The sequence below is a fragment of the Urocampus carinirostris genome, chromosome 13 (genome assembly GCF_059441175.1).
Source record: "Urocampus carinirostris isolate Australia breed hairy pipefish chromosome 13, RoL_Ucar_1.0, whole genome shotgun sequence".
NCBI classification, from domain to species: Eukaryota; Metazoa; Chordata; class Actinopteri; order Syngnathiformes; family Syngnathidae; genus Urocampus; species Urocampus carinirostris.
Window position 1 is genome coordinate 2,262,182 of NC_142361.1, and position 22,035 is coordinate 2,284,216.

A 22,035-nucleotide genomic window follows, 5' to 3' on the forward strand; every position below is an offset into this window, starting at 1 on the left:
GGAGGCTGGCCGACCAAAAGCAGGCAGTAGGCAGCTAGGATAACAGGGAGCTAAGAACAAAAAGCTACCGCAGCAACAAACACGTACCCAGCCGTAAATACACCAATCGATCATGGCAGGCTAGCCAGATGCTAAGAAAACAAGAGGTTGGCTGACCGAAAACATGCTGTGAGCAGCCAATATATATAACAGCAAGTCAACAGCAGAAAAAAACTCCTACGGCAATAAAGACAAACCCAGCCAGGAAAAAAAAAAACAATTTGCTCGGCAAGTAAGCCAACCAGCCGACCGCTAACGGAGCTGAAATTTTTATGTTTTTGTAAAAAACAATACAGGTTACGTATACAAGCCTTTAACATACTTATATAAACCTTAAACATACAAAATATAGCACTGAAGCAACTTACAAACAAATTCAACTTACAAACGATCTTGTTTGTAAGTATGGCAGCGTCTGCCGTAGAAAAACAAAGGGCAGGTGCTTGAAATCTGAAGGAGATGCTTGAATTTTAATTTTGGGTTTTCAATCTCAGGAAAATGCTTGAATTTTGGGTGAATTGCTTGAAAATACATGTTTCTCAGCAGTCTGAGTGACAGACTACGCATTTAATAAAGAAAAGTAAGAAATAATAAAACGATCAAGTCAATTTAAAAATGACACCGACACTGCAGCTGCGTTGTCATGTAAAGCGTCATCGCCCCCTACAGTTGCATTAGGCGGGTTTATCAGTTTGGTCAAGATCAGTTAAACAGGCACAAATAGTGGCTTGGATGACAAGTTTATATTTGAGAATGTGTGAATTTATAACACATTATGCTATTTCGAAGGAGAAATCTGGCACAAATCAATTAATAGCTCTACAGTTTGACATCATTGAGTGATATCCGTAGTAAAAATAACAAGATGAAAGACTCAACATGAATCAAACAGCCAGTTGCAAACACTAATGCAATTGGGTACAGTAACTCAGGTTTTGTTTGCCCCCATCCAGCTGCTGGTTAAATATTTAGCTTAGGATTTATCAAATTTTCCGTTTTATTTCCTACAGTCACTTTAAACAACAGGCCTATGGGATTTTGGGTGAAGTGCTTAAAAATGCTTGAAACTGTTGCCATTACCATGTAAGTGTGTTAAAATGACACAGACACTCACTCCTGTTAAGGTGACTTGACATTGCGTTTTCATGTGCAGCCTCATCTCCCCTTAAGGGCCGGTCACACAGACATTTGCGGCTGAATCACGGCCAGAAATTTCTGCCTTTGAGGCGGACGCTATAGGACGCATTGAGATCGCCAATCAGACGAGATACGGCAGTGCATAACACGAGGTCGGAAATTCGCGCGCGGGTGGCAGCGCGAAAAAATTTGGCGCTGTTCAATTCTTGAGAGCGCGGGAACACAGCCTTTCACGAGTTTATCGAGGCTGGACCACGGCCGTAAACTTCTGGCCGTGAAGCAGATGTCGTTAGGCGCTGTTGGACGTTTTGAGACCGCCATATAGACGAGATAGAGCAGTGCTTTACTCGCGGTCGGAAATTTTCACGTGGTTGGCCGCGTTCAAAACTTTTGAGCTGCTCAAAAGTTTGAGCACGTGTTAAACCGCGTGCCGCACACGTGGTCAACACGAGGAAATGACGCGGAAATGACGCGGAACGACGTGCTCTGGCCGCGGCCAGGGCGTAGTTACACATGGGTAGGACGGGAAATTTCAGCGGGTAATCGTGGGTGGAGCATGGTAATAGCATGTTCTGCGCCTGTATCGCGGTGTTATTACGTGAAATTAGCGTGTTACGCGTGTGACAGTCAAGCGCCTTTCTCCGCGTATATACAGCGCGATTTGCCGAGCACACAGTTGTGCTCGTGACGTCAAGGGGGTGAACATGGATCACCGTCAGCGTAGTTTCTCTTCATTTCGAATAAATCTTTCGGTGCATTCTCAATGGTCGCAGCAAGGCTTTGATGCTAAGTCCTTAGCTTGGCCTTTTGGCCGAGAGTAAGAGTCCCGGCTCCTAAGCTTTGTAACGTATTATGAACTGATCGTTAATAGATAATGAGTGAAAAAAATAGAACAAATACACTCATCAAACCCCTCCCCCCTCCCCGTCAGTGTAGTGATATCGTCTTGACCCATATCTAGTTCTTGGCATTTCTTATCGGGATAATGAAATAAAAATGATGCCATAGCTTGAATTCTTGATTTTCACGGGACTGTGTCTAGAGCGTTTATGAAATCTACAGCCCGAGAAATGCATCCCTGCCGAGATTTGCATCTCATCGGTTCTCCAACCACTTTTACCTCGTTTTATAACACTTTTAGGGAATGTAATGGCGAACATATGACCAAAACCACTTCGTCTTGCATTCGTTGGGAATGTAATACAACATAATCCATTCCGTCTTTGTTTTTGTTGTGAACGTAATCGGACGGTAAATCCTCCCCCCCTCGCGTGAACGCGCATTCTGCTGCGCTTCCATCAAAAGCGATCGTATTCTATATGAAACGCTTATTAAAACAGTAAAGCGAGTTAATTATAATAATTGGGAGATCCTAGTCAATATAACGCGTTTATTTAAACAATAAAGTGCGATCGTATTTTACAAGATGCGTTTGTTAACGCGGATGAAAAGGTCAAAAGCGATCGCAGCAGAATGCGCGTTCACGCGAGGGTGTGGGGGGGTGGGTGTGTTGCGTAGGAGTCGGATTTGGGCACAACACCGGCTCGGGAGCTTTTATACCCGTGGTCCACACGAGAAAATGCCGCAAAAATGACGCGATGAGGAAGTGGAACAGTCGCCGGCGTCTTTTTTCCGGCCATACCACAGACGAACGGCGGGTTGTCAAATTTTGCGCATTTTCCATCCCGGGCAACCACGGGCAAAAAAAAAACGCAAAATTTTAGCCGTGATTCAGCCGCAAATGTCTGTGTGACCGGCCCCTTACAGTTGCATTGGACTGGTTTATCAATCCGGTCAACATCAGGTAAATGGAACAAAATAGTCCTCTTGGGTGCACCCTACTGGTCACACCCAAGAGGGCAGCTCTATTTAGAAAGTTGCCTCTTTTGGCTCAGCTATTTTTTAATGATATATTAACAATACAGTAATTATAATAATATATCATGCACTAAATTCTTTAGTAATTAGTAAATTAATTCTACCAAAAAAACTGTAATCTACAAAACAGTTTTACCTTTTTACACACTGAACAAAATAAAAGTCAAACAATACACAAAATCCCTGAAAACGGAAACCAATCAAATATAAATTAAAAATATTAACTTATCAAGGCTATGAATGAATGAAAAAAAATGCTATCAATTTAACCAATTTAGACACATATCCTCTGTAAAACACGCAAAAAAATCTGAATTAAATAAATAAAACAAAAAGCAAAAGATCATCGGTCTCTAAGATCTAAAGATTGAATGCACTCTGCTTCCTAGTAGTCAATATAATTAAAATGCAAATTTGCCTCATTTTTATGCTTTTTATACCTACAGTAGTACTTTCACTTTTTTTTGTTCTTTTGTATTTAACTCAATAATTACCCAGCACTGTTTCGCGTTTGTAAACAAGTGGGACTTATTGATGCAGTGTGTGCATTGTTGAAGCAGAATGGGAAAAATCATGTCAGTTTATAGCATCCCATTGACACAAAAATATGTATAACAGCTCAATATAGCACAAGCTATGTGCTAGCACCAAGACAGTAACTTTTTTTTTAGTCATCAAAGTGAAATTAGAAAAATATACATTTGAATCGGCGTTGGATTTTTTCCTTTGAACATACTGGAAAAAAATGGCCTTGAAATTGCTTGAAAAGTGCCTGAATTTGGCTATGTAAAGGTGTACAAACCCTGCATTTCATTTCCTGTCACCGCAGCAAAAATTCCACAGGTTTATCCATCTATGTATCATAGATACAACAGTAATTGCAAATGTCTGTGGACACCATTCCTCATTTTGAAACAGTGAGATAGAGTGCGTGTGAAGATCTTGAGCAGATGCCAGAGTGTCGAAAAAGGATATAAAAACGAGATCCCATCACCAAAATAGAAGACGAGGTGACCACAAACACTATCAATCGCATGTTGAGGCAAAGAAACGAGCCATAGCAATAAATCGAGGCGATCATGAGGAAATGTAACAAGGATGCGGCGTCAAGAGAAGTGGGAAGAGGGCGGGTAGGCAGAGATCGATAGTGATTAATTTGTGCGCAGGAAACGGGAGAAGGACTCCACAGAGAATACTTAAAGCTTAGACATCAGAGCAACATGACTCTGGAATACCACTCTGGCCTTCATTCTCATGAACATCACCATCTTCACCTTTTAAAAAATAATCTGGTGAGTGAGGTTGGTTTCAGACGTTAGGTTTTTGTGGTCCGTCGCCTCTTCATGCTTTGATTGCGCATTTACTCAACTGTGTTTTTTTTTTATTATTCGTTTTTTTTAAGTCCATAAAATACACTAAGTGTACAGCGGGGTTCTCCAGCATGGTGCCCCCCAAGGACAGTTCAGGTGCCCGCGGGCATGTGTGCCTTAAATTCTAGCTGCAATAAGAGCTGTTAAGGTACTGTAACCCGGTTTAGGGTATGTATACCTCTAAGTTCTTCCAGGTCCTAGAGAAACAAATAGAAACAAACAATCAAATGACACAATTGGAATATAGAACTTTAGTCAGAATGTTTAAACGTTTACATGAACACAAATTATTTTCAGAATATTGGTTAAAACTAAATTAAGAAACATTGGGTGATCCTTTCTGTAGAGTTTCTCCCAACAGAGAAAATCCAGTTGGGGTCTAGTCTCAGTCAAAGTAAAGTCAAAGGAATTCCAGAAGGGAAAAATACTACCATGATACCTTGGGTGGTGAACAATGGCAGGGTTCAACCCTCCAAATGTGTGTCTCTCCATCAATCCCAAATTATGAATTCAAAGGTTCAAATGATTACCTGTAATATAATAACAAAAATCACAGTTCTTAGTTCAAGTTTCATCAAAATACGATTATGCCTTTTGTTTTCCGTTGACAGACTGGTTGCAACTTCTCTTAGACAGCTGATGAGAAAAACCTTAATGGGGCCCGAGGCTAAATGGAGCAACACATAGTTTATGCTGTTAGCGTCTGCTTGTTGAACTGATAAAATAACTATCTTTAAATTTGACTCTATACACACGCAGTGGTGTTTTTTAAGTGTGAGTTGGCCAGGCTAATTTTTGGGGAAACATAAATCCCTTTCCAAATAGGCAGCCTACAACTACTGTATTGATATCAACGTAAAAAACAAAAACAGGAGAATTTCATTTTTTGAAAACTGTGACATGCCCTAGCCTTTCGTCCTAGTAGTTCAATGCTAATGCTGGCATCTACGCTAGACTATACAGAAACAGGGGCCCGATCAAGCCCTACAAAGGTTTTGATCTGGTCAGCGAGAAAACGCCAAGAGAGCTTTTTCAGTGCCCGTCTCTCAGCTACAGTTGTCAGACACGTCAAAATAAGTAGAGAAGACATCTATGGATTTTAAACCTGCAAGAAGAACAGGCGAGAGAGCTCAAACCAGATAAGAAATTTCAACCTGTTCTAAAAGTTTCCCCTGAGCATTTTGTTCTTATTAAATCACGGTTTTAAAAGCAGATACACTATAAGAGATGAGGAATATAAAAGAACAGCAACATGGTTATAGTCACAATTATGTAAACCATACTCGTTAGTCAAAACAACAAACAACAGTGCACGATAATTGTCAAAATAACATTGTCCTTTGTAAGTGTCCAATAATAAAAACCAAATAAGAAGCCAATTCTTAGCTGTTATTTATTATCTAACTGCTGTAACAAAATAAATTTCCCCACTGTCGGACAAAAACAGGATTATCTTATCTTAAAAGCATTTTTTCCTTAACACTATAAATGTCTTTGTGGATTTTTTTTTTCTGTCCTGCGCTGACCTTCTGGAGCGAGTTGTTTGAGCTTTTCCAGAATACATTAATACACAAAAAGTTTATGAAGTCTCATCAAATTTCGCTGCACTGTTGCAGCTCCTCTCTTGAGCAATTTAAAAAAGCCTATTTTATAAGAGAATGTTGCCCAGCTATCTCGTTTAAAATGATTGAACAACCATCAAAAAGCTCTGGATTTAAATTGTTTCAGGAAATGTCCAATATTTTTGCCTGTAAGATTGATATTAAACTGAACAAAAGGTTTAAAATAAAAAAGGGTCAAACATGAAGTTCATTCTAATTGAAAGAACGCACATTAACGCCTATCTGACCTAATCCCTAACATCAAGTGCAATAAGATATTTAACCAGGCTTTGTATGGATGCTTCAAATCCTTGAAAATGCTTGAATTTTAATCTTGTGTTTTCAAGAAATAATTGAATTTTGGGTCAGGTGCTTGTGAATGCTTGAAATTGCTGCCGTGGTTTTAAAATGACACCCACACTGTCTCGGTTGGCTTCTCTTTGCCATTACATTCTTTCTTTCCTCATGATTTACAGCAGGTGGCATTAGTTTGTATGGTAAGGCCTATGAAGCTTTATCGCCCCCCACTGCTTCTGCACAAGAGGACAGCTGCATGAAACACCTGAACTATGAAATGTGTATTGGTGCAGAGATTACAGATCAATTAGGGACATTTATTATGGGCCGTGCAAAAAATTAAGGTAGCCTTTCCCAGTGGTAAATTGGAACGGGAATAACTTCCTGCAAATGAAAATGTAAGATACATATAACTTTTATTTACTACATTTTTAACCAACACCTATATGGGGAAAGATTTGTTTCAAACACAAATATATCCGCAATTTCCTATTGGAGGTAGGCCATGAAATAGGTGTACGAACGTTGAACAACTGATCATCTCTGCTGTTGCTGTCATGATTGCCATGGCACCCAATTGGCCGTGCCTGTGTGTGTCACGGTTGCCGTGGTGCCCAATTGGCCCCGCCCATGTGCGACACGGTTGCTGTGGTGCCCAATTGGCCCCGCCCGTGAGGTGCCAGCTGCAGCTCGTTGAGAGATGGACTTTCTGTTTATATAAAGCTCAGCGCTCTCTTGCTTCAGGTTCAGCTCGTCAAACAAACTTCTGCCCCACAAGACGTGGGTTCTGACTCGGTCCTGATATCTTGAGTCCGGTATTGTTCCTGTTTATTTTTGTCCTGTTTATTATTTTCTCTAGTTTCTCCTGTTATCGATATCCTAATTTGTTGTCATTCCTGTCTGTCCCTTCCTGTCCGGTATGGACTCTATCTGTCCGATATCAACTCGGGCTATTGGAATTGGGCTCGTCGGTCTCTGGCTTACTGTCCTTCCGCGCCAGACCGACTTCCTAACGTGCATGACTCCCCATTTCCCGTAAGATAAAAGGCATGTGTGAGAACCTCACGCGATTGGTTCCTGTATCTATTCTGGTTCCTGACAGTTGCCCTTTCACTAGCTGCTGTACTGATTCATTTGCAAGTCTTTCATTGGCTGCCCTAAACCTGCTATCAACGTAAACCATTGTTTTCCATTTCGACAAAATTTCCCGACACTTTGGCTTAATTTCCTTACTAAATAATGCATGTCATGCAAATTCCTTGATAGGTGAGATAAGAACTGATACAAAGACATACAAAGCTTTGATTCATGGGCCCCCCGCCTCCATTTTGTTCCACGCTTGGCTTTCATTTCATTATCCGCCATCTGCTTGATTCCCTGTCTTTCGCTTCCCGTCTTTAATTTCGCAATTGCTTGGGTTGCTACGATGGCCCAGTCCTCCTCCTTTGGTAGGAAATCTATCTTCAGTTGCCTACCCCTCTTGGAAGCCTTTCATCGATTGTTCCCTGGAGGCGATAGTCCTTGTGTGCAGCATACTCTCCTCCGTTCTTGGTTTCTTATTTAGCTCTGAGAATAGGATTTCACTTCTTTTACATTAATTCTACCTAAGTGAGGGATGTGATACTAAGTGAAATCCCCTAAACATGTGCTGATAAGGAAAATAATAATAAGAAAACTAGACTACAGTGTCAGATTTTGTGTTTCGTTCATCCGTTCCTCGTTTTATCGTTGAGTAGGCGGAAACTGTCGGAGGTGAGAAGAAAGAGTGCCAGTGTATGTTAGCCGGTAACCAAGGCAACCAACTTCTAACTGCCCGGCAGGCTTGGCGGCGTGATTGGTGGTCCTTTGCAGTCCACAGTGTAGGTGAGTAAGGATTCAAGCAAGTATGTCTATTTATACAGAAACAGCTGGAAACATATTGTAGAAACTGTTTTGCTTTTGTCACCTTGACTTGATAGCCAAAGGTTGTTAGTAAAAGAATTGAATCATTGGACCATAATATGTTGTGTCTCATTTTGTAGCATATGAGTAGCACTGGAGTGCATAGATCCCTCGGTTTTTGCGGTTCATAGGGACCAGAACCACCCATACAAAGTGAAAATCCTCGAAGTAGCTTCGCTCTTTTATAAAAAGCCCCCAAAGGGTTCAACTTACCTTGAGATTACGTCATTACCAACTGAGTTTTGATTACTGTGACAAAATAATGATTATAGAGGTACAAATAAAACACATAATAGCAGTTGAATCAATGGTTGTATTGTCATTATACAAAAGCAATACAAAATTGGAGGGCTTCTCTTTTCAGTGCAAGAAAACAATTTAGAGAGCGTCTGGCTAGCTGCATGGTAGCATCGGTTGTCTTCGGATGGAGACGGATTGCGGATATCTGATCAAAATACGTAGTGGTTTCCCATGAGTCTTTGCTCCCAGTTATGCATTTCATAGCTAATGAACTTGGTGTTGGAAAGATACAGGGTCCGCAACAGTGCCTTCAAAGTGGTGTTAGCACCATTCTTGCCTTCTTGTAGACGCCGCCTGGGCCACTTCTGGAATCCGTTAATCAACCCACAAAGCACCTGCTCGTGATCACAATTTCTTTGCTCTCTTTTGACTTTCCTTAGAGTCTGATTTAATTGATTACAGTGGAACCTCGGTTCTCGACCATCATCCGTTCCAGAAGCCTGGTCGAGAACCGATTTGGTTGATCACCGAAGATCAATTTTCCCATTAAAAATAATGTAAAATTGTTTTAATCCGTTCCAACACCTTGAATGTTTAGCATGAATGATCAACGTGATCATAAAGCTAACACATGCTAATCGTACGTTCGCGTTATCGTAATCTTCCGTACGAAAGATTACGCTAACATGAACGTGTGAAAATAAAAAATCAGGTCGTTTACAAGTCATTTAGCTAATCGCTTCATTGAAAAGGGGGCTCCGTTGCAACACCCTGAATTTTGAGCTCAGTTCCAACACCCTGAATGTTTACCTCGAATCATAAAGCTAACCCAGGCTAATCATACGTTCGCGTTATCGTAATCTTCCGTACGAAAGATTACGATAACATGAACGTGTAAAAATAAAAAAGGATAAAGAAAATAATTATGAATAGGATTTCTTACCCCGTTCCTCGATATCAAAAGCAAAAAAAGAGGGACATGTGCACGTTGTTACAATGTATGTGTTTCACCCGGTGCGGTTAGAAGGGGGCACCTACTGTCAATGTAAACACTGAAGTTTCCGGTAAAGCTGAGTGACATACTTCAGTGTTTACATTGACAGTTGGTGCCCCCTTCTAACCGCACCGGGTGAAACACATACATTGTAACACACGTGATAAAAGTTGGTCACGAGGGGTGGGGGCCATCTACACCCGTGCGCCGCTCAGCATCGCACCGTAGCGTACGCACTCACACATTACCGGCATTCGAAGACCGATTTTTTGACCGAACAGCGAAGCAAGAATTTCTCGAAATTTTTGGTCGAGCACCGATTTGTGCGAACTGAGAAGCGTTCGAGAACCGAGGTTCCATCGTAATTTATTTTCAATGTAACAAGTCACTAAAAGTGGTCGCAGTGCTTCCTAGTTTGTTTACGGCAGCAACGCCCGCCCGCTGTTTGACTGACAACTCACACCCACCCAACAGATTTGCACACACAGTTACATCAGCCTACCATGGCCACGCACACAGTCACACCCACCCAACAGAGCCTGCCACGGCTGCACACACAGTCACACCCACCCAACAGAGCGCCCACTTTATTCTGTCCGTGTTGAACACTATGCATAACAATATTAATGACAACAAAGTCTAACTGAAAATGTAAGCTACATATAAGTTTTACCCAACACCTATATGGGGAGAGATTCATCACAAAAACCAATATATTAGCGATTTACACTAAAAATCAAATCTTCTGATGAATGCAAATCCAGAATTAAAAATTGCATATGCTAATTGAAGAAAAAATACATGATTTTAAGCACTCAATTACCAGATTTTTTCTTTTAATGGTACTGTAGGATTTGGAAAATTGGCTTAAAAAGTCATCAAAAAGCGCTTGAATTTGGTCATGAAAAAGGTGTACAGACTCGAGGTCTGTTGTCATTGAGGCTGTTCACTGCTGACTTCTAGGGGATGGTCTTGATGGAGGTTCTGATGCAGGATGAAGAAGTACTCTACGACAAGGACTGGTTCAAGAGTGTTGTAAATACCAAAGCCAGCTGTTCAGCACAGTACACACGTACCCTCCAGGTACTTTATCTGGACCAGCTGTCTTTTTGATGTTTACAGTTCTCAGCACAAGTCTTAGTTCATGCTTTTGAAGTATCAGTGTGCTTCTGCTGGTTGTGCAAGTGTGTGGTGTGACTGCTGGCCGGCTGTCAGCTTCAAAGTGGGCAAAGATGTGATTTAAATCCTCTGTAATTAATATAAGTGAAGAAATTAAATACAAGGGAATATAGATTGGACATTTTTGACGCATCATACATTTTCTGCTGACAACTGATTTGAAGATTATTCAAATACAATCATCCCTCGCTTTATCATGGTTTACTTATCACGGTTTGCTTTGCTGATTTTTATTTTACCTTGTGTTCTTAATTCTGGCTAAACAGGTGCCCCGCCCCTTTTTTTGCTAGTTTGCCTGTGCCTCAATGACGGTCCAAGTTAAACACAATAGTAAAACGAGTTGTTTTGATGGACTTCTTAACCCACTAAACTTGCTCTTGACCCATATGTGGGTCTTCGGCGTTCCCTAGTGGCTCTCTGGCAATTTTTAAAATGTGTTTGATAATGGAAGAACATGGTTTCTGTAGGATGAAACGAGACACGTTCTTAACGTTTTCCAATCAATATAGATATGTATTTCCTTTCCTGTATGGCTTATACAGTGGGACCTTGCTACTTCGCGGTTTGACGTTCGCGAATTCAGAGCTTCGCTTCCCTTTTTTTTTGAAGGGGCATCGCTACTTTGCAGATTTTCACTTTTTGCGGGAATCCCCCTCGGCCGACGACCCTAGTCTTTAAAATGGAGGCACTTCACACACTGGTCGGGACCCGTTCTCGTTTCACGGTGTCGTGCCCAAATCCGACTCGCGAATAATAAGGATAAGCGGTGCAGGTGAGATAAGATGAGATTTTTTTTTTTTTAGAACGGGCATCGCTACGTCGCAGATTTTCCCTTTTTCGGGTGGTTTTACTCCCCATTAAACAGCTCTAAAAAATAATATATATTTTTTTGAAGGTGCGCCGCTACTTCGCGGATTTTCACTTATCGCGGGTGGTTTGGGTCCCCATTAACCGCGATAACCGAGGTCTTACTGTATAACGCTTTTCGTTAGTTGCTGCTCCAGACATTTTGTAAAAATTTTTGGGCCAATGTGGCTTTTTTGGGTGGCTGACCAAGAGTTAAAGGCAGCCTTCCATAAAGTCCACATGATGGTAAAAAAAAACAGCAAGAATTTATTCCTCCATTATCTGCACCGCTTATCCTCAGTAGGGTTGCAGGGGTGCTGGAGCCCATCTCAGCTAGCTGTGGGCAGGGGACACCATGAACTGGTTGCCAGCCAGTTGTAGGGCACTCAGAGATAGACACCTCACTTTCTCATTCACACCTAAGGACAATTTGGACCAACTAATTAACCTGACATGCATGTTTTTGGAATGTGGGAGGAAACCAGGGTGCCTGGAGGAAACCCACATAAGCACGGAGAGAATATGCAAACTCCGCACGGGAAGATTTGAACACATTACCTCAGAACTGTCCAGCGGACGCGTTAACCACTCATCTGCCGTGCCTGGAACAGCATGAATATTTTTAAAATTATAATTTGACAGTATAGAAGTTATCATTAAAAAAGGTTTATACAGTAGAATACTTATATTTGATAAAAAAAAGTTATGTGAGCCTGTAAACTGGGTTTGTTCTTGAATACAGTAGTACCTTTACTTAAAAAATTAATTAGTTCTGGGAGTAGCTTCGTAACCTGAAAACTTCGTAAGTAAAGATGCTTTTTGAATGTAAATGCGCTAATCCGTTCCAAGCCCCGCAATTTAACAGTATATTTTTAAAATAAATCCTAAAAGAGCATCAGAACATGAAACAAACACATGTTAAAATAAGGAACACGCCATGCGCGCTGGGTCGGTCGTCAAATTTTCAGCGACAGTCACTTTTTTACGTTCTGGAAAACCTGGGAGCGCATTCGTAAGTAGAGGTACCAGTGTTTTTACTAAATAAATAAATAAAGGTTTGTACTTACCGAGTTTTGACTATCGCGGGACGTTTTTGGAAAGCAGCCCCCGTGAATAATGAAGGGTTACTGTATTCCTTTCATCGTTTCCCTTTTATTGACGGCATTAAAATTTAAATACATTAATTTTTAAATCCATAGCTCCTCCCATCTTTTGGCCAAATGTATTTCCTCTTATCCAGCATAATTTTAATAATCAATGCAAAAAGTGGTCTACAAATATTTTTCTTCTCAGGATTAAAACCGACGGCATTCCAATAACTGAGCACTGTCACATTCGTCGATTCAGAACATAGAGCTTTTTTGACGGTGCTGTCCAACTGTGTGAATGTCTTCCAAGTGCAGCTCTGCCCGCATTGTTTTTATTGTTGTCTTTGAATTATTTTCGAATGACATTTTGTTCCAGTTGTTCAACTTTTCTTTTGCCATGAAATTGCATTTTTGTGTATTAGTGTATTATTTGACCACCCCGGACTCTCTTGCTAACGTTTCAGGACTTTTATTGTCTACCCAAAATGTACTGCACACATTGTGATTGCTCTGACGGTCGTACTTGTGCTGTGTTTGTTGTCTTCCTTGGAGCCTGCATATAGTGTCAGGCTACAAGTTTTTGGGAAAAAAAAACTAATTGTGATTTTTCAGGCCTCTATTTCAATTTCTTTGCTTTTTTCGGTTTTAAAAGAAAGTCGCATTTCTGTGCTTGATTTATTTTTAGGGAGAACTTGCAAACTTACGTCATTACAAACTACGAGTGTACAGTCGTACACAGAACAAAATAGGAGAGCGATTTAGAGGGCGGTTGGTCTAGCGGCATGCTTGCGTTGTGTAACCAAGACTTCAAATTCAAAGTGTTAATTGTCATATGCACAGTAAAGAACCATGTTTCCCTGCACAATTAAATTCTTACTTTGCCGTCCACGCAGTTGCCAGCGTAAAAATAGAAACTAAGAACTGATATACATATATACCCAAAATAATATTGTGATTATTGAAGCATAAAAAAACAAGATTAACTACAAGAATTTTGCAAGGTCTCTGCAATGACTAAAATTATGATTGTAGCTGTTTTCCCCAACTAACAGCTCCAAGTTGTCCGTTTCATGGGTAGATGGTAAGGCGCCCGCTTTGAGACTGGGAGGTTCGGGTTCGCGCCCCGGCCGAGTCATTCCTAAGACTTAAAAAGTGGTCGGCGGCGCCCTCTCTTGGCTGCGGCTGCATCGGGTCAGGTGCAATCGACATTTCGTTCTGTGTACATTGTTACACAGAATGACAATACAAGGAAATTATTATTATTATTATTATTATTATTAATGGATCTTGGTGACGAGCCACGTTCGGCAGTGTTGTTAGCCTAGCTGTTAGCTCTTTCCTCAGACGCTGCCTCAGTCTATGCCTGGACGTGATAAAAATCCAGGGAGCATCAGCTGGTGATCACCATTTCTTTGTACTCTTCTGACTTGAAATGATGAATTCTTTTGCTGTGGAATGCTCTTCCCCCTGAGATTCGATCTGCAACCTCAGTGGAAATGTTTAAATCTAAACTTAAAACTCACTTCTACTCCATTGCATACGAATAACCTACTCCTCTTGTCGGTTGAAAATAGTTTGTGTAATATAGTGTAACAATCTGTGAAGCCCTTTGAGACTCTTCGTGATTTAGGGCTATACAAATAAAAATGACTTGACTTGACTTGACTTTTAAATGTAACGAGCCGCTAAAGCTATGAGCTGTCATGTTTGTTACACCAGCCCATCAAAGTCATGCACACACGTCTTTCATAGACCTTGCTGATAAATATCTTGTGACTGCAGTTGGAGTTCTCCATGAACTAAGTGTAGAGGTCTCTAGGATTACATCTCAAAGTATCACCCTTAAGGATGCTTCAATATCATTTGATTTTTGAAGAATTTGAAGTACATATTTCTGTGATTCATAGTACTGAAGGGGACTTCCAACACAGTGTGGCGTGTCTTTGACGCTTTTTATTTCGAACCACTCTCAAAGCTAGCCAATCATTTCCTCAATCGGTTTGCGGGACTTGGACTAACCGCCTACATCATAAACACATACCTTGACTTTCAGTTAATGAACCACTCATCTAAAATACTCTGCACACACTTCAGGGATACGAGCTGAGGAGCACATCATTAGTAATTAGACTTGATCAAAACTTGTCAAAATGTTTTGATGAGCCAAATAAATTGATGCTTTATTATATCCTCAATTCACAAACCTTAGGCTCATTTCTTGAAAAGTCGAATAATCGTATCTTATGTTATTACCATAATGAATCTTTCTCGTTCTTGAATGACTGTGCTGGACTTTTGTTTGTCTGAGATTCTGCTGACTAATATGCAAGCAAAGCTGCCTGCACAAAGTTGCCATGTTTTCCAGCCAAGAAAGGATAGACAGAGCTGAAACAGATTTCCCTTGCACAATTTTTTTTCAGTTCTCTCGAAAAAGGAATTTCCCACACACATGCGCTTACAGACGCGCACATAACGGTGGTGCCGGTGTAAATTCCTCATTGTTTAGAAGAGCTGTGTAAACTGCCCGTTTTTTGAATGGCTTGAGGCTTGCCAGGGGCGATTTTAGGTTCTCAGCTTTGGGAGTTCTGAGCACCCAGATCAGGGGTCGGCAAACTACAGCCCGACAAACAAAAAAATGGTCAAAATATATGAAAATGTCATATGTACAAAATATGGTATATATATATATATGGTATATATATATATGTATATATATATATATATATATATATATATATATATATATATATATACATATATATAAAAAAGCGGCAGTGAAAGCAGCGAAAAGGAAAGCAAATGATGAATGGTCGAAAGATATGAGTGAACTTTGAGGAAAGGAGAAAAGCGTTCTGGAAAGAAGTGAAAAGAGTAAGAAACAGTTAGTCTGGAAAAGAAGAGAAAGTGAAAGATAAGGATGGGAGATTGCTGGTTACCTGTAGTGCAGTCAGAACGAGATGGGCAGAGTAATTTGAGGAGTTGCTAAATGTGGAGGATGGGAGAGAAGTGAGAGTCGAGGCGATCAATGGTATGGAGAGAATGCCCGTGTTGGGTGATTTAAATGTGAAGCCTGTGGAAACATGGGAGGTGCAAGAGGCAGTGAAAGAAATGAAAGGGGGGAAAGCACCTGGGTTGGATGGTTGTACTGCCGAATGCCTGAAAAAAGGTGGCACAGCTATGATTGATTGGTTAGTACGCTTGTTGAATGTATGCTGGTTAAGTGGTGTGGTTCCTGTTGATTGGTGTAGTGCATGTGTGGTTCCATTGTGTAAGGGTAAAGGTGATAAGTATGAATGTAGTAATTCGAGAGGTATCAGTTTGTTGTCTGTGCCGGGTAAGCTGTATGGAAGAGTCTTAAGAGAGTGAGAGAAAGAACGAATGAGGTGGGGATGGAGGAGCAGAGTGGTTTCAGGAAAGGAAGAGGATGTGTGGATCAGGTGTTTGCAGTACGACAGGTGTGTGAGAAATATTTTGCAAAAGGTAAGGATGTTCATTTGGCTTTCAAGGACTTGGAAAAGGCGTATGACAGAGTTGATAGAGAGGTGTTGTGGCAAGTGATGGTGATGTATGGAGTGGGTGGAAAGTTGTATGTGTAAGAGTAGGGAGTGAGACAAGTGAGTGGTCCCCTGTGTTGACTGGTGTGAGACAGGGGTGTGTGATGTCACCATGGCTGTTTAATGTGTACATGGATGGTGTGGTGAGAGAGGTGAATGCAAGAGTATTTGGCAGAAGTGTAGAGATGATGGACAACAGTGGAACAGTGTGGCAAGTAAGTAAGTTGTTTGCAGATGACGCAGCGCTTGTGGCTGATTTTGAGGAAACATTGAGAAGGTTGGTAACGGAGTTTGGAAGAGTATGTGAGAGGCGTAAGTTATGTGTCAATGTTGGGAAGAGTAAGGTGATGAAGTGTTCACGTGATGGAATGGGCATGACGTTAGAAATCAGGTTGCATGGACGGGTGCTGGAAGAAGTTGAAAGCTTTAGGTACTTCGGTTGTCATGTGGCTGCAGTTGGTGGAATGGAGTGCGAGGTATTGCACAGAGTGAATCAAGCAAGCAAGAGTTTGGGTACTCTGAAGAGAGTGATGAGCAACAAGAGTATGAGTATGGATGTTAAGAGGGGACTGTATGAGAGTGTGATTGTGCCGACTGTGTTGTATGGTGCAATGACTTGGAGCCTGAACGCAGATTTAAGAAGGAAATTGAATGTTTTTGAGATGAAGTGTTTGGGGACTATGTTAGGAGTGACAAGATTGGATAAATTGAGAAATGAAATTGTGAAAGACAGAACTGGAGTAGTCGTGGAACTGAGCAAGCGTGTTGATAAGAGAGCACTCGGTTGGTTTGGACACGTGGAGAGGATGGATGAGGAGCGAATGTTAAAGAGGATCTACAGAGCAGAAGTCAATGGAAAGAGACCAAGAGGAAGGCCGCGATTGATGTGGATGGATGGTGTTATGAGTGCACTGCAGGAAAGAGGTCTAAATATAATGGAAGCTAGAGCTCTTGTTGGTGATAGAAAGGAGTGGAGAGGTGTTGTTGAAGGATAGTGGAATTGTGGACGCGTTCTTAAGGATGGGCTGGGCACCCGTATGATGCGGCAGGGGTTAACCAGTGAAAGCTGTCGTGTGTATGTATATATATATATATATATATATATATATGTGTGTGTGTGTGTGTGTGTGTGTGTGTGTATGTATATATACACCGTATTTTCCGCTCTATAAGGCGCACCTAAAAATCTTATTTTTTTTCAAAAGCTGACCATGCGCCTTATAATACAGTGCGCCTTATATATGGCTCAATATTAAATCGCAAGGTCTCGCAACTTACGCAACAGCCGCCAACTCGATTTTCCCCCGAATGTGGAGTAGTCCGCGGTGTATGCTGGGATTTATATACCGGCGTTTCATTGGCTAACCAATGTGTCAATCATCATTTGAATTGATCGCTATTGGCTAAAGTTATTCGGAGCCTCGGATAGGCTGGAGGGCCGAAACAAACCCTGCAATTGGCCGAAAAAGATGTGTCAATCATCAGTTAAATCGATCGTTATTGGCTGAAGTTATTCGGAGCCTCCGATAGGCTAGAGGGCCAAAACAAACCCTGCAATTGGCCGAAAAAGATGTGTCAATCATCAGTTAAATCGATCGCTATTGGCTGAAGTTATTCGGAGCCTCGGATAGACTAGAGGGCCAAAACAAACCCTGCAATTGGCCGAAAAAGATGTGTCAATCATCAGTTAAATCGATCGCTTTTGGCTGAAGTTATTCGGAGCCTCGGATAGGCTAGAGGGCCAAAACAAACCCTGCAATTGGCCGAAAAAGATGACTGAATAGCAAGCTTGCTAAACTACGCCATAAAGAAACATGTTTCATTAGTCTGTATTTGTAAATATTTTACTCTCTTGGATTTACTACACTCACGGTTGTAAGAAGACCATGGTTACGTATCATTATTGAACGTGAGAACTTAGGTGAGCTATGCGGCTTTATATTTTCCCGGTATCTTGTTTTAGAACGATCTTGATGTTGCTGTGATGAGTTGAGTGAATTAAATTCAATTCCAAGTGTTTATTGTCATATGCACAGTAGGGTTGCGAGCGAAAAAGAAAATAGAAACTAAGGAATGGTTGGCATTTCTTGAATCCCAAGACTTTAACCTTCCGAATGATATTTGGAACGATGCATTTGAGTGACATCGTACGGAGACCGCATCCGCACGTGTCTACGACACGTAATTGCTTCTTTGCAAGCTTTGGGAATGTTAAGGGGGTAATCAGTTTGACTGAATCATCTGACTGTTTTGTCGACGTTCCCATTGTAGCGCCTTATAATCCGGTGCGCCTTATCTATGGAAGATATAGGACCAAAAACTATTTTTTGGGGGTGCGCCCTATAACCCGGTGCGCCCTATAGTGCGGAAAATACGGTATATGTATATATATATGTGTGTGTGTGTATATGTATATACATATATGTGTATATGTATATACATATATGTGTATATGTATATAAATATATATATGTGTGTGTATATGTGTATATATATATATATATATATATATATATATATATATATATATATATATATATATGCGTATGTATGTATATGTGTGTCTGTATATATATATATATATATATCTATAGGCAGCACGGCGGCGCAGTGGTTAGCGCATGTGCGGCACAGTTCATGTATTGGTAACCTCCTGCGTGGGTTCAAATCCAGCTCCAGACTTCCTGTGCGGAGTTTGTATGTTCTCCCCGTGCTTGCGTGGGTTTCCTCCGGGCACTCCGGTTTTCTCCCACATTCCAAAAACATGCATGTCAGGTGGATTGGCCGGTCCAAATTGTCCCTAGGTGTGAATGAGCGAATGAGTTGTCTGTCCCCGTGTGCCCTGCGATTGGCTGGCAATCAGTTCAGGGTGTCCCCTGCCCACTGCCCGATGATTGCTGGGATGGGCTCCAGCACCCCCGCGACCCTACTGAGGATAAGCTGTGTAGCTAATGAGATATATATGTATCAGTATATATATATGTGTATATATATATATATATATATATATATATATATATATATATATATATATATATATATATATATATATATATATATATGCGTATGTATGTATATATGTGTATATATGCAGTGTTCATTTTACCTCTGAAAAAGTGATGGATCTATGGGTCCCCAAAATTTAGTGTTATCGAGGTTGAAATTGTAAATCGGCGACAAATATATAATCTAAATCTATATATTCATTCAGTTTTAATCATCACAGTTTATTGGTAATACAAATCAGTTATCACTTCAAGATTCTTGAGTTCACAACAATATTTTACATTATACAAAATAATATTGCTGAAATAATTATATTAATCTATATTCTTTTGTTTATTTTCTTTTGTCGAATCGTTCGCTTAAACACACGTGTTTTCCTTGTCTCCGCGATCTTTCGAAGAATTTCTCCGCCGTTTTTTCGTGCCAGAATTATTGCCAGTGTTATCACTTTCTGCATTATGTTTCAACTTATTACTTACACTGAAGAAATTACCAATTTTGTGTTGATTTTCACCTAATACTAACTGTTTTTATGGAGGCATACTCATACCTGTCAACCTCCAGGGCTCCATGCCCTTACAAACTGCCGTATTTTCCCTCACCAAATACAAAAATATCTTACACCATATATTTTTTTCAAACGTGTTTATTTATGTTGTTTAATATGTTATATTGTACATGTGTTTCCTTATATCATATATATTGTTAATGAACATTTTGTTGTGAGACACTGAGTTGCTCGACATGAATGAGCTTTATTATAAAAAAAGTTCAAAAATGAAGTAGCTTGGAAGTTCCCTGTAGAAGGAAAAATTAAGTACAATAATACCTTTTCTTATTTAAATTATTAATTCATTTTCTGCATTAAATTATTGTTGGTAATATACTGATTAAAGGGATAGCCTCAAACCTGTCTTTTTTCATTTTTTCCTTTTATACTTCCTTTTTTCCTCAACTTCTTTATTCAACATAATAATTCGTAATATAATGCATCAAAGCAAGTGAGCCGTTTGTCTCTATAAAGAGTCTTTGATGAGTTGAGACGAAAAAGCCTGTTCTCTAAAAAGAGACGGACTTTTCGTTAGACTTGATTGATTTGCCGTTTTCGTGATAGTCGGTGTTTACTGGATGGTACCCATGATTGACTAATTTGCGTTTTTCTTGTACGTCGTACACGTCTTAAAATGAAAAATAAACGTACACAGGTATGCATACTTAACCTTCCCTCGCCGACAACCACCACAAAAATGACGTAATCTCGAAGCAACAACATCTCGTTTGCCGAATGAATGTGTAAAAATAAAAAAAAAATCAGGTCGTTTACACGTAATTTAGCACCCGGGTCTCCACAAAAAGTGGTGAGCTTTTAAAGGATAAAGAAAATAATTATGAATAGGATTTCTTACCTTTGTGGTGGTCTGCAGAAGCCATGCTCTATTCCCTCGAAAGAAGGGAAACTCGCACACCTTATTCATTTTGCTATTATTTCTTTCTTAAATGCAATAGTTGTACGCACTACTCTTTTTTTTCACCTGTAGCAACTTTGCTGCTTGCACCGACCTTCTTCTGAGGCATAATTAGGGGCTAAAACACTCCGTTCACCGATATTAAAAGCGAAAAGAAGTGCGCGCGCACGTCATAACAGTTCTTCACGAGGGGTGGAGGCAATCTACACGATCTACACCCGTATGCCGCTCAGCATCGCACCCTAACGTACCGGCGTTCGAACTCCGATTTTATGAACGAAAAGCGAAGCAAGAATTTCTCAAAATTTTTGGTCGAGAACTGATTTGTTCGAACTGAGAGGCGTTCGAAAACCGAGGTTCCACTGTAAATGTATATGAATGTATTTACATGTATGTGTATATTCATTTTTTTCAGGATAATTTCTGTTTTCTTTCTTCCCTAACATTTGTCTCTATAAATGCGGCTAAAAATAGTGCAATAATGAGGAGAAAAATCATCTTTGTCAGTGTTTCTTAAGTGGTGGGTCAGGACCCAAAAGTGGATCGCTTACCCATTTTTAATGGCCTTTACCTTGACGAAACAATGCTAAGAAGGAGAAAAAGGCAATTACAATTCTTATAAGTAGGTAGCAGTAATGCCCTGCTCGATCTCTTCTACCTGTTCATTCGATCGGCGCGTTTAAGACGAACCTCATCTCATTTTTTTGTGATTTTATTTCCTTTTTTCTGCCCGTATTATGGGCCCCAAGAATGCTAGTGACTAGAGGAATGAAAAGTGGAAAGCAGTGACAACGATCGAGTCAAAGTAGGAAATAATTACGAAATACGAAAATGGTGTATGAGTGTCTTTCTTTGAAGCGCTGCTGCAAGGTACAGTAAATAGTTAAAATGTTATGATTTTAGCTGTTGTCAGTATACTAATCTCATTAAACTCCATGATTAAATAATTATCGATATTAGGTACACACTTTTACATTTATTTTAGTATATGGCTATTTTAGATCAGATTTAGAGGGTTGTATGATCAAATACGGTAATATACTACTCGTGAATAACACGCACCCAAACATTGAGTTATTTTTAGGTTTAAAAAAAATGGTCATTACACACAAATAATTTAGTCAGGCATTCTGTGATTCTTGCCTGTTGTTACAACACACCGATACAGAGGAAAACTCCGTTAAAGTGTTTCCTTATGCTTCCTGCTAAAGATTCTTGTTCCTTCACTCTGGGCTGTTTTGATGAGGAAACGGTCCAACACTCCATCCTGGAGCATTAATATTATATCACCCCACACACACTCACTCACTCACTCACACATACACACAAGACAGACATGCCACTTACTATAATCCAATTTTCCTCCAAGCAGAGGCAGTTAAACTCTCAGAAATGTTCC

At 40.3% G+C, this 22,035-nt stretch overlaps 1 protein-coding gene and 1 long non-coding RNA gene across 3 annotated transcripts in view; both read left to right on the top strand.

Annotated features, from left to right (window-relative positions):
* slc8a1b (solute carrier family 8 member 1b) overlaps nucleotides 1-22,035 on the top strand; it is a 213,727-nt gene that overhangs the window by 102,723 nt on the left and 88,969 nt on the right. The gene's annotated exons all lie outside the window — the stretch shown is intronic.
* LOC148353481 (uncharacterized) lies at nucleotides 7,743-11,426 on the top strand. Its single transcript, XR_015852481.1, has 3 exons — nucleotides 7,743-7,770; nucleotides 8,059-8,185; nucleotides 10,461-11,426. It is a non-coding gene; the product is annotated as an uncharacterized LOC148353481 (long non-coding RNA).